The sequence below is a fragment of the Argiope bruennichi genome, chromosome 8, assembly GCF_947563725.1.
Source record: "Argiope bruennichi chromosome 8, qqArgBrue1.1, whole genome shotgun sequence".
NCBI classification, from domain to species: Eukaryota; Metazoa; Arthropoda; class Arachnida; order Araneae; family Araneidae; genus Argiope; species Argiope bruennichi.
In genome coordinates, this window is record NC_079158.1 from 77,137,835 (window position 1) to 77,153,262 (window position 15,428).

At 29.7% G+C, this 15,428-nt stretch overlaps 1 protein-coding gene across 1 annotated transcript in view; it reads left to right on the forward strand.

The window, feature by feature from the left end:
* The window catches only part of LOC129980823 (uncharacterized), a 603,477-nt gene that overhangs the window by 83,961 nt on the left and 504,088 nt on the right, over positions 1 to 15,428 (forward strand). The window lies entirely within an intron of this gene.

The window sequence follows — 15,428 nt, forward strand, 5'->3', positions numbered from 1 at the left end:
CAGATTCATTTCATGAATTATTTATATTTCAACGATTGTTCAGTTTGTATTTAATTTTACACTGTCAATGGTTATATTTGAAATTCAATAATTTAAACAAAAAGATATGAATTACATTTCAACTCAGATATTTTTTGAAGACATCTAAATAAATAATTTGGATATTCTATCAGTGATTTGAATAAATAGTGGGTTAAATTCATATTCTCTGATCATTTTCTTTTTCTAATTATTTTATGAGTTTTACACCAAACTGTTAAATATTTCATGATTACATTCAATTTTTAACATTTCAATAAAACATATTTTTAAAAATTATTATATTCCTTATTAAATTATCATTTGTTTGAATAATTTAATGACAAATTCTTTTAAAATTGCATTTTAAAAATTGTACTGAATTTTTTTTACTGAAAAAAATTATAAAAATATCTTATATAGCGAAAGATTGTGCTTTTATATAAAATATCTTTTATAAAAACATTATATACTTCTTGAAAAAGTTGCATATTTGTTATTTCTCAGATTTATAAACATAATAATTTTCTAAAACGAATTAATGGCTGCGTTTCCTTCTTATATTCCTTTAATATATTTATATTTCTTTAATATATATATATATATATATATATATATATAAATGAGAAGAATAATTATTTAGAACGAGAGTTTTTATTACTATTTTATTCAAATAAAGAAATTAGTTTTTTCGACTTCTTGTTAAAATGACATCTGAAATAATACTGCGATACATTCTTTATCTCACAAATAAGAAATAAAATTTGTAGAAAACTTGCAATTTAAAGTTTTTTAGCATCAGTGAAAATGGTACTTGAATCAAAAGCACATGAAATAAATATAATTTTCATTTACATTTTTGCTGAATTAAAACAGAATAAAACCATTTTTGATATGAATAATAATATAAAACATTGAAATTCGTATAATTAATATTTTTATGTCAAACATAATATTTTTATCGCGCAACAATTGTTTATTTCTATTCGCAAGATATGTATATTTTAGTTTATATTATTTTAAAAGCATAAGAAAATAGTTTTTCTTATGCGTTTTATAAGCTCTTATATTTGTCTTATACTTTCATTATTAATGAAATAAAAGCTTAATTATTTGTTAACATTTAGGTTCAGGTTAAGGGAATATAAGGGTTAATTTGAATTCTTAAATTATATCATTTGGAAAAAAAATATTTTAAAAGAATGTTATTAGAAAGTTTTTTTAATATATATGGTTAAAATATTTAGGTGGTATAAACTTCTTTTGCCACTTTTAATTATGAAAAAAATATAGCAGTTTTGTATTGAACTTTATATAATTAATACGTCATAATATAATTAATAAATAATTAAGTCAAAGATAATTTAATAATATAGTTTAGTTTGTATAATTTTATAATATAGTTTCTTTAGATAATTTCGTTTATATAATTAATAAATCAAAGATAGTATTTTTATCGTATAAGAACAGTTTATTTCTATTCGTAAGAACTGAATACCTTAGTTTATATTTTTAAAAATGTATAAGGAAAATATCTTTTTTTATGCAATTTACTATCTGTTTAAATCTCTAGTATATATTTTATACTTTCATTGCAAACGAAACAAAAGTTGAATTATTAATAACCATTAAGATACAGATTAAGGCTACATAAAGATTAATTTGTATTCTTAAATTATATCATTTGAAAAAAATATTTTAAAAGAACGTTATTAGAAAGTTTTTGAGTATATATGATTTAAATATTTAGGTGGTATAAACTTGTTTTGCCTCTTTTAATTACGAAAAAAGAAAGTCTTTTTGCATGAGAAGAATTTTTTGAAAAATACTATTAAGAAAAAGAAGGGGGGTATTAAGGTTTTTACCCTCTAGAACAATATTGCCTCCTATTTATGATTGCCAAGTGCAGATATATTAAGCCTTTAAAGGGACCATTTTTTTCTAGTCATATTATGTTAAAATATTTTTAGGCTTGAAATTAGAATAAGAAAAAGGATTCATGTAGCTTATTAGATAAATTTAATTTGATTCATTAATTAATTTGGTTAATTAATAATTAAGTAACAAATCAAGACACATCATTTTGATTGAGTTAAAGAACTGAAGCATCTAAATTTCTGTCTATCTAAAAAAATTTGTCAGAACTTATGCTAACCTACAAAATTTCATACAAAGATTGATAAATTTGGTGGGAAGCACGGCCCTAGAAAGGGTTAAAAACAATCATGGAAATTTATTTAATTAGTTTTTTTAACCTCTTCATCATCCGTATCGCGTCTAGCGCGTTCTTCTACATTTTAAAACTTTTAAACGTTTAAAACGTTTTGTAAATATTTACTTGTTTGAGTTTTTATTTTTGTTTGTTCTAATCTGTACAGAGATATCTGTACTAATATATTATAGTATACAGAGTGTATATATTACTGGTATTAGTCTACAGAGATATATATTAATCTGTAAGAGATATTCGTGCAGAGAAAACAACACTACATGCGGCCAGAAACAGAGGACCGCTGGGTTGAAATTTTCACGGACAGGAGAAGACGGCGAGAGGGTTAAAATAAGCAAAATAATATTTTGTGTGACTAAAATAAACAAGACAACAGATAAAGAATATCATTGATAATGAAGTTCCCAATGATGTTTCAAGCCTTTCTTAAATTCTCATTAGTAAAAAGCTATTATTAAACTGAATTCCCCCAAATCATTTGTTGTTCATTTCTACTTGTCTGAAAATATGAAAGATTCAACACCTCAAGGTTAAAAAGCATACAATACTGGAGCAAAACATGTTTGAAGAGAGTTTGGCAATAACCGATCAGGGAAAAATAATCCGACTGAAGAATAAAATAATGGAATCACTTCGACTTTTATTCGGAAAGAAGTGGTAAAAGGTTCCTTTACGATCAAAAGGCGTCACAATATTTACTTTCTGGGCCATTTGATCTCAGCACGTTCCACATAAAGTGCTTGAAGGTGCTTTTGAAGCAAATGGAACTTGGTTTCTTCGAATGTTCTATTGGATCCTCTTAAAAATTGAAGCCCAAAGAGTTTTGAAGGATCATAACTCATTTCCCAACCAAAGGTCAATTTTGAGTCGAAGTTCTTTTTTTTTCTATAAATGGAGAAAAGCCAAAGTTTTGGTGTTAAATAACAATTCATAGTTAATTTTAATTTGAAAAATAATCTTTTTGGTCAAAATTTTTGTGGTAATCAAACCCAGTTCGGAAGATAATGATATCATCGTGCCTTTTACTTTCATTCATTCTTTTACACTAAATTTCAGAAATAAGCAATTTTTAAAATTTCGTACCACAACAATCAAAATCAAAATATAAGTAACAACATAAAAGCATTTTCTGAAGAAAAAAAATCGACATAAACTGACTTTTTTATAAACGAAGAACCTGACATTTAAAATTATATTATTCTATTATTTCATAAATGAAATTTTTTCATTGTAATAAAATATAAATATAGTTCTTGTATTCGAAGGAAGCCGCCGGTGGATGGATGCTGAAAGAAGGTTAAGCACTTTGGATAATGGGAAATAATATTTTCTTTCATGAAAGACACAATCAAAAGCAATCAAAGCAATGGTAACAAAAACAAAGCCGATGCGTACTCAAGTAATAGCACTTGTAAAAAGTTGCAACAAAAATAGAAACAAATCGCATCTAGGAAACAGTTAAGCGCAGACAACTGGAGAACTTGATCTGCGATCGACATTCTAAAATGATAATTCTCTTGATTCAATCGCTTTATATTAGATATTAAATTAAACATGAAGTTCTTTAGAAAAATTTCGGATCTAGATTTCCATTAAAGATAACACAAAAATTCTTGTATTTTTCAGAACTTTAATTTTTGTCGCCAAAGTTGCCAAATTTAACAGGGAATCGCCAAGAAGGAAACTCATTTATCTGGCATCCATTGAAAATTCTTTATGAATACCCGTAAATCTCTTTTTTTTTCCAATTATGAGATCAACATGCAGGAAAGCAATGTTACAAATTAGTAACGATGCTTTCTTAAATAATGTGCGATAGTATATATTACAAATATTAAGACTTAGTAATTGATGACGATTAATAAACGAGTTGTGTCTTTGCTGCAATTTCGATATATTGGTTTTATAATTATTTTAATTATTACGTCCGCTTAAAAGCGCAACTCTATCATAATCACAACATATGAATAATATCAATTAAAATAAAATGTTAAAAGGGCAATAGTTTTAATTCATTTCGAATATTTACTAAATTTCTTTTTTGTGTAGAAGTAATGCTATAAAAAAATGTGTAGTATCAATTGAGTTACGGTGATATGAAAATATAATATAGATTATATTGATATGTTATATCTTATTTCCTAAAATATATTTGAAATTAAAAATATTTGTAAACTGCTTAAAAATTAAAGAAAATTTCTGAAAAAATTCAATAAAGGAAAATTAAAGAAACTTTCTTCGTAAGCAGAAGAAAAGTTGATTTGAGCATTTATCAATCCGCAAAATTTGAATTTATTCATCAGTAAAATAAGAAACAAAAATGAGTGTGCGTTTAAGATTTGTTTTTGCACTTTTGATAATAAAAAATAATCATAAACTTTTGATTGATGTACTATGCACTTGAGTAACGTGTGTGGTGTGTCGTGTATTTGAGCAACTATTATGTATTAACCATTTTTCTTCAATACATGTATATTCAATGGGAAAAGATCAGGTCAACTCTTTCGTGCAGGAATCGGACATAGGTATTATGAAAATTTCAAATATTTAGTTTCGCAGTCATAAGCAAAGAATATATCTGATTTTCTCTCTGATCAAATAGAAAATTTTTAGAAATTAAAAAGCAACTTCTACAATCTAAAGACAAAAAGTAAAGAAGTAAATAAACAAAATAAAATACAAAAAAATGTATCTTCATTTCTATAATACAATCAAGAAAGTTTAAAGGACGTTGCAATAATGCAATATGAAATTTCTGCCAACAAAAGAAACCAGACGGTTGGTCACCTCGAAACGTTCGCGCACATTTTGTAATAAAGGTGTATATCCTCATAAAATTATAGACCTTGAACAAGATCGTAACCACAATTAGTGCTCAGATTTATATTTTCAGAGTACCATATATCTGCATTTCTTAGTAAGCGTATCATACCGAAGGAAACAGAATATACATTCTAAATGCTTCTTCTATCCATCGATTGGAATCAAAATTACAATATTAGATTCAAGGTTACATTACATTTCTTTCAGTTATTATTTACATTACGTGACCTGCATGTGAATTATGCTCACATGCTGGTACAAATAGACAGTCGTCAATTGTTAGACAGATTTCATTCAAAATTTGATATACATCTTCACTTTAGATGATAAGACTGTGTATTGGTTTCGCCCAATATGGTGTGTTTTTAGCGATCGCTTTTATATGCTTATGAAAGCACAGACTGATAGGCCATTCCATGGATTTTGTTCAAAATTTTATACGGATTTAGATGCTAAATCTGTGTATCGTGTTTTATCCATATAATCGTTTGTGTTTTGTAGTTGTGTAGTGATTGGAGATAGTGAGGACTGAACTCGCCGAGTAGCATGACCACTAGACAAAAGTAATCACTCCTGTCCAGAGGCTGTTATATGGCTTATAGAGCTTCACCACATTTGTGTTCATTATTCTGAAGCTAATAGGCCAGATTTCCTGTGAATAAATTTGATTTAAAATTTAATAGCCGTCTACAAATTTGTTGTAAAAACATTAGAAAAATCTTATCCGTCTTGCTAAAACATTTTTGATTCATGGGATTCGCATGGAAAGCGGCAGCCATAATTTCAGAAGAAAATGATTTTGACCTACGAAGGTTTGAAATGTAGAAATTCGTTAAAATCGAGATATTTTGACTATGACTATACTTGCTCTATGTTTACTTAAAATTTGAGAAAACAGAAATATTTAAAAAAATAATCATGACACGGAGGATATAAGAAAGAATTAAAGATGATTGGTCCGGCGTCCAGGCATAGGGGTAGCACGTATTCCCCGTGATCTGGGCTTCCTGGGTTCGAGACCCGGTTTGGGCATGGTTGTCCTTCCTCTGTTCTATCTGTGAGGTGTGTGAATGTGCCCTCCTGTAGAAAGGGGTTGTGCAAGCGAATGAGTGATGAGTGAGTGGCAAAGTCGCACTCTTGGCCCTAGTTGGCGCTACTAAAACAAGAGACGCACCCCCTATAGGCTTAAATTGCTGTCTTTAAGCCTATAGGCGGTAACAGTGGACTTGTCTAAATGCCATAAGAAACAACAACACAAGGATGATTGGCAGGCAAGGGGCGTTTGACTAAGTTCAATTTGTGCTCTCCCCCCAAATATTTTTAACTTTCTTTGGAACATTTTATTTAATTTGAATAAAAAATCTTTATAAATATAATTTCACCAAGAATTTATTAAATTTGATAAAGAATTCTGATTGGTATATCTATAAAAATAAGTCCAATTTGTGAAATGTTTGTAACAATCAATAATAAACGTTTAGAAAAAAAAGCTGAAAATAAACCCAAAATTTGAAGGCACTTTTACAGGAACTAAAAGGGCTATAAAACCTAACCGAGAAAAAAAGATTTAAAAAGTAGAAAATGAAGTCATTGCTCTATTCGAAGCTAGAATCAGAAATACTGCAAAGAGCATTGGTGGATTTGAATTCTGTCCAAGATTGCATTACTGCATGTGAGATAAAATGAATAGGCACAAATGCCTATATGAAATAACTGATCCGTTAAACAGTCATATCCAATGGTTACTTTGAAAACAACAGTTACAGTCGGTTATTTCCGTCCAAGAAATTGAGCGCAAAGATCCGATTCAAATCTTTTGAAGCAGTTCTACTCAAGGGGCATTTAAAGAAATCGTGATAACATTTTTGATATGCTTTTCGGTTGAGTGGAAATTTATTTCTTATATTAAAAATTTGTTGGGTAAAGTGAATTATTCTACGAAATGTTCCTTCAAAAGTAAACTCACTAAAAAGAATTTAAATGTTTAAATCAAATTGCTTGATGTAATATTCGTATAATTTATTTTCAGTTAATTGCCTTCTGAAATAAAAGCTTTCTTTCATTCAGTTCAATGACTTTTAATTCCGCTTAGAAGTGCTTCCCTGGGAGGGCACCTCGTAATTAAGGACGAGAAGTTTCCAGCAGGGTGGTTGGTTTTCGCCACCCTGGTGGATACAGAAAAAGGTGGGGATCGGCTGCTTCCCATCAATGAAGGGTCGTACTTCCCAATGGAAAGGTTGCGCCGTAGGCGGTGATGTCCCTTAAGACTCACCCACAGTTCCCATGAGTGTTGCTGCTGCAGCAGTCCGGTTATTTATATCTTTCCGTGTGCCTTCCGGCGACTTGGAGTAGCCATATATGTAAGAATGAAAGAATGCATTTTGATTTCGAATGTTTAATTTAAAAATTTGATGAAATCTTTTATTTTTTAATTATTTTAGAACTAGTGGGAGTGTTCTTACCAAGACTTTTTCACATGCTCTCTGATAAACTTGTCATGCCAGAGAACGCCATGCACGGCACTGGCATATAATATAGTTGCGAAATATTACCTTTTAGAGGGAATTTAGCCTTTTTACTTAATTTTTCGTGCCCTTCTTGGCGAGTTATTTGGCGATTTTTCTCTGACATGCTTTAATAGTATCCAAAAATTGAATTTATATTTCAGACATGTTTTTCTCAACCGATAGAAATAAAAATTTCACTCAAAACTGCACATGTAGTCACAAAATTCCATACCAAATTTGATATATTTAAGTCATTGCGCTTTTGCATTATGATGTTTACAAGCATCCGAAAGTAAAGACCGACAGACAGTTAACCTGTCATTGGATTTGTCTCAAAATTTAACAGGTGTCTACATTATAGATGTTAAATCCGTGTGCTGAAGCTTATATAGGTCTCTTCGTTTTGTAATTATCGTGTTATAATAGAACAGCCGGACAGACTGACTTCCTCTGAGTGGATTTTTCCAAAATCTGACATATATCTACAAATTTGGTATAAAAAATGTACACCAAATTTCATACGTCTAGACCCAACCGTTTTTGAGTTATCTTTGTTACAGTTATGCAGACAGACGGACCTACATTTTCCAAAAAATGTGTTTTTCGAATTCAAGGTCTAAAATGTGAAGATTCGCCAAATTCTCGAGATTTGGCGAAAAATTCTCGGGAAAAATTTACTGTTCGTATATTTTGAATGTTAGTACACTTTCTCTATACTACGTATACGAGAAAGTAAAAATAAATAGAAACTTCAACCTAACCTATTAAAGAAAATTAAAACTTGAAATACGAAACAACATGTTTACAGAAATAAGGAAATGTTTAAACAATTTGTTTACTATCTACTGAAGCAAAATATTTATAAAAAAAGATCAATCCAATTCTGAAATTTTCATGAAAAAAATTTAGTGTTTTTTTCTCTCTAAATTTTATTTACCCAAGATCAGACTGCTCATTTATTTAATTTAAAATACTGTTGCTTGAATTCTGGCACTATCTTTTAGATTGGAAACACAATGTTAGAATAATATGCATGGATTAATTTCCTTGATTATTTTTTTAAATGCGCATTTAGAATGGAAATTAAATGTAAATACACAGAATTTTTTTATAGATTAATTTCTTTAAAAACTTTGTTTGTATATAGTTACACAGATTTTGATTCGCAATATACAGTGTATTTAGGTATGAAATAATTGAGAATAAAAAGGAAACAAATCGTATGATATTGTTACAAATCTGTAATTAATTTTGCCACCCGGCACGAATAGTGTCATCGTAAGAAAGACCGTTGTACGATCTGTCCTGTGCGTGCTGAGCTCAATGAACTCAGAGCTTGGCAATCATTTGGTGACTTGGCAATGAATTTGGCGACAAAATGGATAAGGCTCGAAAGTTCGAGAACTTTCACGATCCATCCACTAAGACCCGAGATACTCCCAGGTACGCCCTGATTGGTCTGGAAGATTCTAGCCCAGCCTCCCGGAACTATAAAAGACAGGCACTCTGAAGTCGAGAGAAGTCGTGTGTGAGAGTAGTCGGAGTCGCCGACAAGTAATGGACTAAAGGATTAGACAGCAAGCAAGCTGCTGAACTAGCGATTAAATGCACTGCGTTATTACGATTGATTAGCGGTATTTGTAGAAAAGAAATTTTGTAACAATATGAATAATTCGTTACTTATTCATTTGTATTAGATTAGTTTATAAGTGCAAAAGAAAGTTGTTATATTTTAATTTTGAAATCACAATGAAAACCATCAACTTTACCCTCTGACTGCGTAATTTTTTAAAATCACTATTTCGATGCGTTGTTTGCAAATAAGCTCAAATATTTTTCAGCAAAGTGAACTGATACTATATCAGTTATAGATTTTACGATTATAGATTTTTATGAAATCATAAAAATCTATAATCGTAAAAATAAACACTCTAAACTGCGGAAAACGGGAGATACAACAGAAAATGGACTGATTGCCAATTCGTGGAAATCGCTGGATAAGCACATGGAAAGTTACAAAATCTATCATAAGCTAATTTGATATTCTACAAGCGATAGACACGTGAAGTTAACCACAATTTCATACGGTATATAAATTTGTCAATAATATATTTTTGTTGTGGCTTAAGAGAGCAGAATCCAATTTGAATCATATAATGTGAAAGAAAAGTTAAATAGGAGAATAATCTAAAAGAAAAAGAATATTTATGCAGAGTGACTGCTTAAGTCTTTCTGTCGAACATTTACTTTGAATGGCGACCAGTATTTTCACAAAAATGGTGTCATGGGGTTTACTGCCAGGAGATCCAATAGTTGGAGTGAGTAAGCTAGTCATCGAAGGCGACTATTACTCAAATAAAAACATCACGGTTAAACTAGATATTCATTATTCTTGTATACTAAACCAGTGAAATGTTATCACTTCAAAATTCTATCACAATCGATTGAAAAGGGAACTGCATGAACTAGAAGGTTAGATATCTAATACGTGATAACATCCTCTCAGATAATCTTTATCCTACTCTTTAGATTGATATTTATTAAGTGCTAGCCGCCTTTGGCGACCAGCCGGTTCGCCAATCTTAATGCTCGTTAAAATTTTAATAATTAACAATTTTATGTAATTCTTACTTTAATAGCTTCTTCATTAAAATATTTTAAAACTTCAAATTTCAATTCACTTAGAATATTATGAAGGCCTTCAGTCATAACGTAATCTGTATCTCTCCAATTTTCTGTTAGCTCCCGTACAATTTATACTTTAAATTAAAGTGGAAATGATTAATCTGCAATTAATATAATAATATTTTTTACTGAAACAAAGCATTTTTTTTGTAATATGATTACTGAAAACAGAGTCACTGAGCATTTAAACCTTATGGGCACTAAAGAATATCTTTCTTAATTTATGTAATATCTCAAGAATTTGTCAACAAAATTTTTTCATATTCATCTTGAGCAGGTCTATTAATGAACAATGTTTAATTTGAAATGCACTAAACACTAAGAAAATAAACAGAATCACTTAAAATAATCGGTCGAAAACAGGTTAAAAAAATTACTTAAAAAACGATGAACTTAAACTAACATAAATACAATTTAATTACAAAAGCATACAACTAACCTAAAAATAATTTAAATCGAGTCCGCTTCCGTTGAAATGTAAACAATCAGAATACAATGCGCATGCGTGAATTTTCAACGCCAGTTACGGTAAAGAAAATACGTGAATTTTTCTACGCCAGTTGGTGTAACGCTATGTAGATTAGAAATTTTTAATTTCCTTTAATCTGTTTTATTTTGATTCAAAAGTACTTCAGAATGAATCTGAAAGATCGATTCATTAACAATGTTTCATTTTAAATGCATCAAACATTAAGAAAATAAACAGAATCGTTTGAAATAATCGGCCGAAAAATGTTAGCCCTAGCCTCATTGCTGTTGGGAAAAAGAAAAAAAAACTGAAGCCATACTTATTTGTCGGTGGGGAAAATGAACGGACTCTTTTGGCGGGAAAGTTAGTTTTTAATTAATAATTAAAATTCTAATTAAAATTTCAAAAAAAGGGACCCCAGGTGCACATTCCCGACCTCTAAGGTATACATGTACCAAATTTGATAGCTGTAGGACAAATGGTCTTTTCTGTAGAGCGCCAACACACACACACACACACGCACACGCACACGCACACACACACACACACATTGAACTTTATATATAAGTATAGATAGATGAGGAGACAGAAGCAAGCGAGGTAGAGCGATGATTTTGCAATGTATTTTATCCTGGAGGCGATTGGAGTGAAGCTTGCATGCAGTGATCGTGAATGCGCAGTCCAAATGAATCGACAATAAATATATAAATAAATCAAATGCTGTTGTGATGGTGAATGGTCTGGGGCACTAAAAGAATAAGTGGACAAATAAAGGAAATGGTGTAATCTGATCATCCGGTCTAAATGAATGGGCAAAAAAAAAACATGATGGAATAGTGTAATGTGGAGTAATCGTGAATGTCCAGTTTAAAGGAATGTGCAAAAGAAAAAAAAACAATGGCGTAATATGAAGTGAACAGAAATGTCTAGTATAAGTAAATTTGCAAAAAAAAAAAAAAAAAAAAAAAAAAAAAAAAAGAGTGGTGTAATGTGGAGTGATCTTGAATGTTTGATCTAAATAAATGTGAAAAAAAAGAATGGTCTAATGTGGAGTGATCGTGAATGCCTGATCTAAATGAAAGGGCAAAAAAAGTATAAAGTAATGTGAAGTGATTATGATGTCCATTTTAAAAGAATATGCAAAAGGAATAAAAAACTAATGCATTGTGAAGTGATTGTGAATATCTGATCTAAGTAAATGGTCAAAAAATGGAATAGTATAACGTGGAGTGATTATGAATTTCAGGCTGAATTAATAATGTGCAAAAAAAAAAAAAGAAAAGAAAAGAATGGTGTAATGTGGAGTGATCGTGAATGTCTGATCTAAATGAATGGGCAAAAAAAAAGTATAAAGTAATGTGAAGTAATTATGAATGTCCATTTTAAAAGAATATGCAAACGGAATAAAAACTGATGTATTGTGAAGTGATCGTGAATATCTGATCTAAGCAAATGGGTAAAAAATGGAATAGTATAAGGTGGAGTGATTATGAATGTCCAGGCTGAATTATTTATGTGCAAAAGAAGAAAAAAAGAATGGTGTAATGTGGAGTGATCGCAAATGTCTGGTCTAAATAAATGTGCAAAAAAAAAAAAAAGAAAAAGAAAAGAATGGTGTAATGTGGAATGATCGTGAATGTCTGATCTAAGTAAATGGGCAAAAAATGGAATAGTATAACGTGGAGTGATCGCAAATGTCTGGTCTAAATAAATGTGCAAAAAAAAAAAAAAAAAAACCAGGATGGTGTAATGTGGAATGATCGTGAATGTATGATCTAAATGAATTGGCAAAAAAATAAATAAAGTAATGTGATTATGAATGTCCATTTTAAATGAATATGCAAAAGCAAAAAAAAAAAAAAAACTTATGTATTGTGAAATGATTGTGAATATCTGATCTAAGTAAATGGGCAAAAAATGGAATAGTATAACGTGGAGTGATTATGAATGTCAGGCTGAATTCATAATGTGCGAAAGAAGAAAGAAAACAATGGTGTAATGTGGAATGATCGCGAATGTCTGGTCTTAATGAATGTGCAAAAGAAAAGAAAAGAAAAAAAACAGAGGGGTGATCGTGATTGTCGGGTTTAAATAAAAGGGGAAAAAATAGAGTAGGGTAAAATGTGGAGTGATTATGAATGTCCAGTCTAAATAAATGTGCAAAGGAAAAAAAAAGAATGATGTAACATGGAATGATCGTGAATCGTTCTAATCTATATAAATGGACAAAAAAAAAGAATGAAAAGAAAATGGAGTAGTGTAATATGAATTAATAGATAATTTCAAACTTAAATGAATGTGCAAAATTAAAAAAAAAAGATTGATGTAATATGGAGTGTTCGTGAATGTCTAATCTATATGAATGGGCAAAAAGAACGGAATAATATAATGTGCAGTAATTATGAATTTCAAGTCTTAATAAATGTGCAAAAGAAAAAAAAAGATTTAATGTGGAATGATCATGAATGTCTGATCTAAATAAATGGGCAAAAGAGAAGAAAAAATTTAAGAGTGATAATGTAGAGTGATCTAAATGAAAGGACAAAGAAAGAAAAAATCAAATGTTTCTTTGAGAAGGAATCATGAGTATCCGATCCAAATAAATTGGCAAGTGAAAAAAAAATGGAATGGTCTAATATGGAGTGATCCTGAATGACCGCTTTAAAAACACAGATAGATGAAAAGGTAATACTTTAAATAATTAAGTAAAAAATATTATGTGTACTAAAACATAATAAAGGACTTAAATTAAAATCAAGATTTCGAAGAAAACTAGTTTATCAAAAAAGAAAGTTAGAATTTTTCGAAAATACAATTCATTATAGATATCAAAGCTTATATTACTGCCACGTGGAGTTTTAGAAAAGTTTATTAATTAGAAATCAACAAACAAACAACGTAAATGAAAACATTCGAATAATCTAATTGAATGATATAAAAAAATCCATTGTTTAATTGCTTGTTTTGTAAAAGCCAGTGCCCAAAATGCGATAAAACATTTGCAGAAAATATGCTGCAAGGATACTCAGAAAGTTCTTTAATTATCTTCAACACTGTTGGTGTCCCTTCTATGGATGTTATTAAATTATTAATTAAATCGAAATGAAATTTCAACTCTTATATGAATCCATTAATCAAAGGACTTCTAAATTAATTAAAGGATGCCAAGATACAACATAAAGGCGTGAAGCATGAATTTCTTCGTTTTGGATATGGAAGAAAAATAATTATACTTTAACACAATAAATTAATATCCCTTTCCTAAACTTTAATGATTCAGATATAAAAACAAAAGTTTATTTGTCATTTACTTTACATTTAAGTTTGAAAGACGTAAAATGAAAAAAAAAAAAAATGTCAAGACATATTGAATAGACCCGTTTTCTTGTTACCGTTAAATAAAAGGACGGATTTAAATTTCCGAAAAAATAATGACAACTTGTCTCCTTTTCTGGTATTGTTATTTAAAGCTTCAGTTAATGACTGCCCTCATTTGTTCTGGGATTGTTTAAACTGTCAAAGTAAATGAAAGAACATGTATATATATATATATATCAGTTGGAAATGTAAGGAGTTTAGAGTATTTTCATCATTAAATGGTAAGATTTGTCTTTATTGTTTCATTTTACTCGTTTAATTGGTCCTGCACGTGGAAGACCTTTCCTAATTGGCAAAAATCAAAAATTAAATTTTGTTTTTATTTAACTTTAAATACTTAAGTGTGTTTGCAAAGGTATAGTTTATTTCGTTCAATTTCAAGGAATTGTATTTTGTGTCTACTTAGTTTTAACTCTTAAGAATATGCAATTATTTTGTAAATAACATAAACAAACATTCAATGTAATATTAAACCAACCGTTTCTATCTTCTTTCTATATGGAACAACGAAGTGGAAGTCAGACTGTGGTTCAAGTGGCATTGTTCCGATTTATAAAACTTTGATATTTCTCTGAAAGATGTCTATCAGTTTGTCAGGAAATTGAATTCAAAATAGTGTTAAGAATCTGTAATATTCTTTCCTGCACAATTAGTCTCATTGTAAGAAAGAGATTTCGAGACATTTTTAAGAGTGGTTGAATGACTATAAGGTCAATGGATTCTGATCTATACGATGAAAATCAATGTTCTAGAATGTAAAGAATTAAGACGATATTTCTATTAGGAACCGAGATCCAAAATTTTTCTACAAATTTCTGTATTGTATTGGGAACATATAAAAGGAGAAGCAGTCGATCCATTCCCTCTTCGGAGTTTTTATTTGAGAGCAATTTTTTAGCTAGCTGTCTTCGGAACTCTATAATGCTGTGGCTGTTTGTGTTATTTATTTCTGCCAATGCTGTCTTTGCTTACATTTTTGATGCGTTTTGCTATCCATGTTTTGTGTTTTCTTGAAAATGAAGCATCATTAAATATTATAGAATTTGCTGGACTTTAATCATAGTCATACAGGACGGAATGCTGTAACAATAGTTAATGACTCATTAATGTGCCAGTAATAAAACATTAAGGCGTGTACAAAATTCTTCCAAGTACATTGAACGCTCAGTAATCTAATTGCTGTCAACCTAAGGTGTTGATGAAATTAGCATCTATAGTCAAATATATAGATTTGAATGCATATGACGAAGTAAAGTTTCTCTTGTCTGCTAGGATATTTACACAAATAACTGTGACTGGTTTAGCTGTAGCATATTAA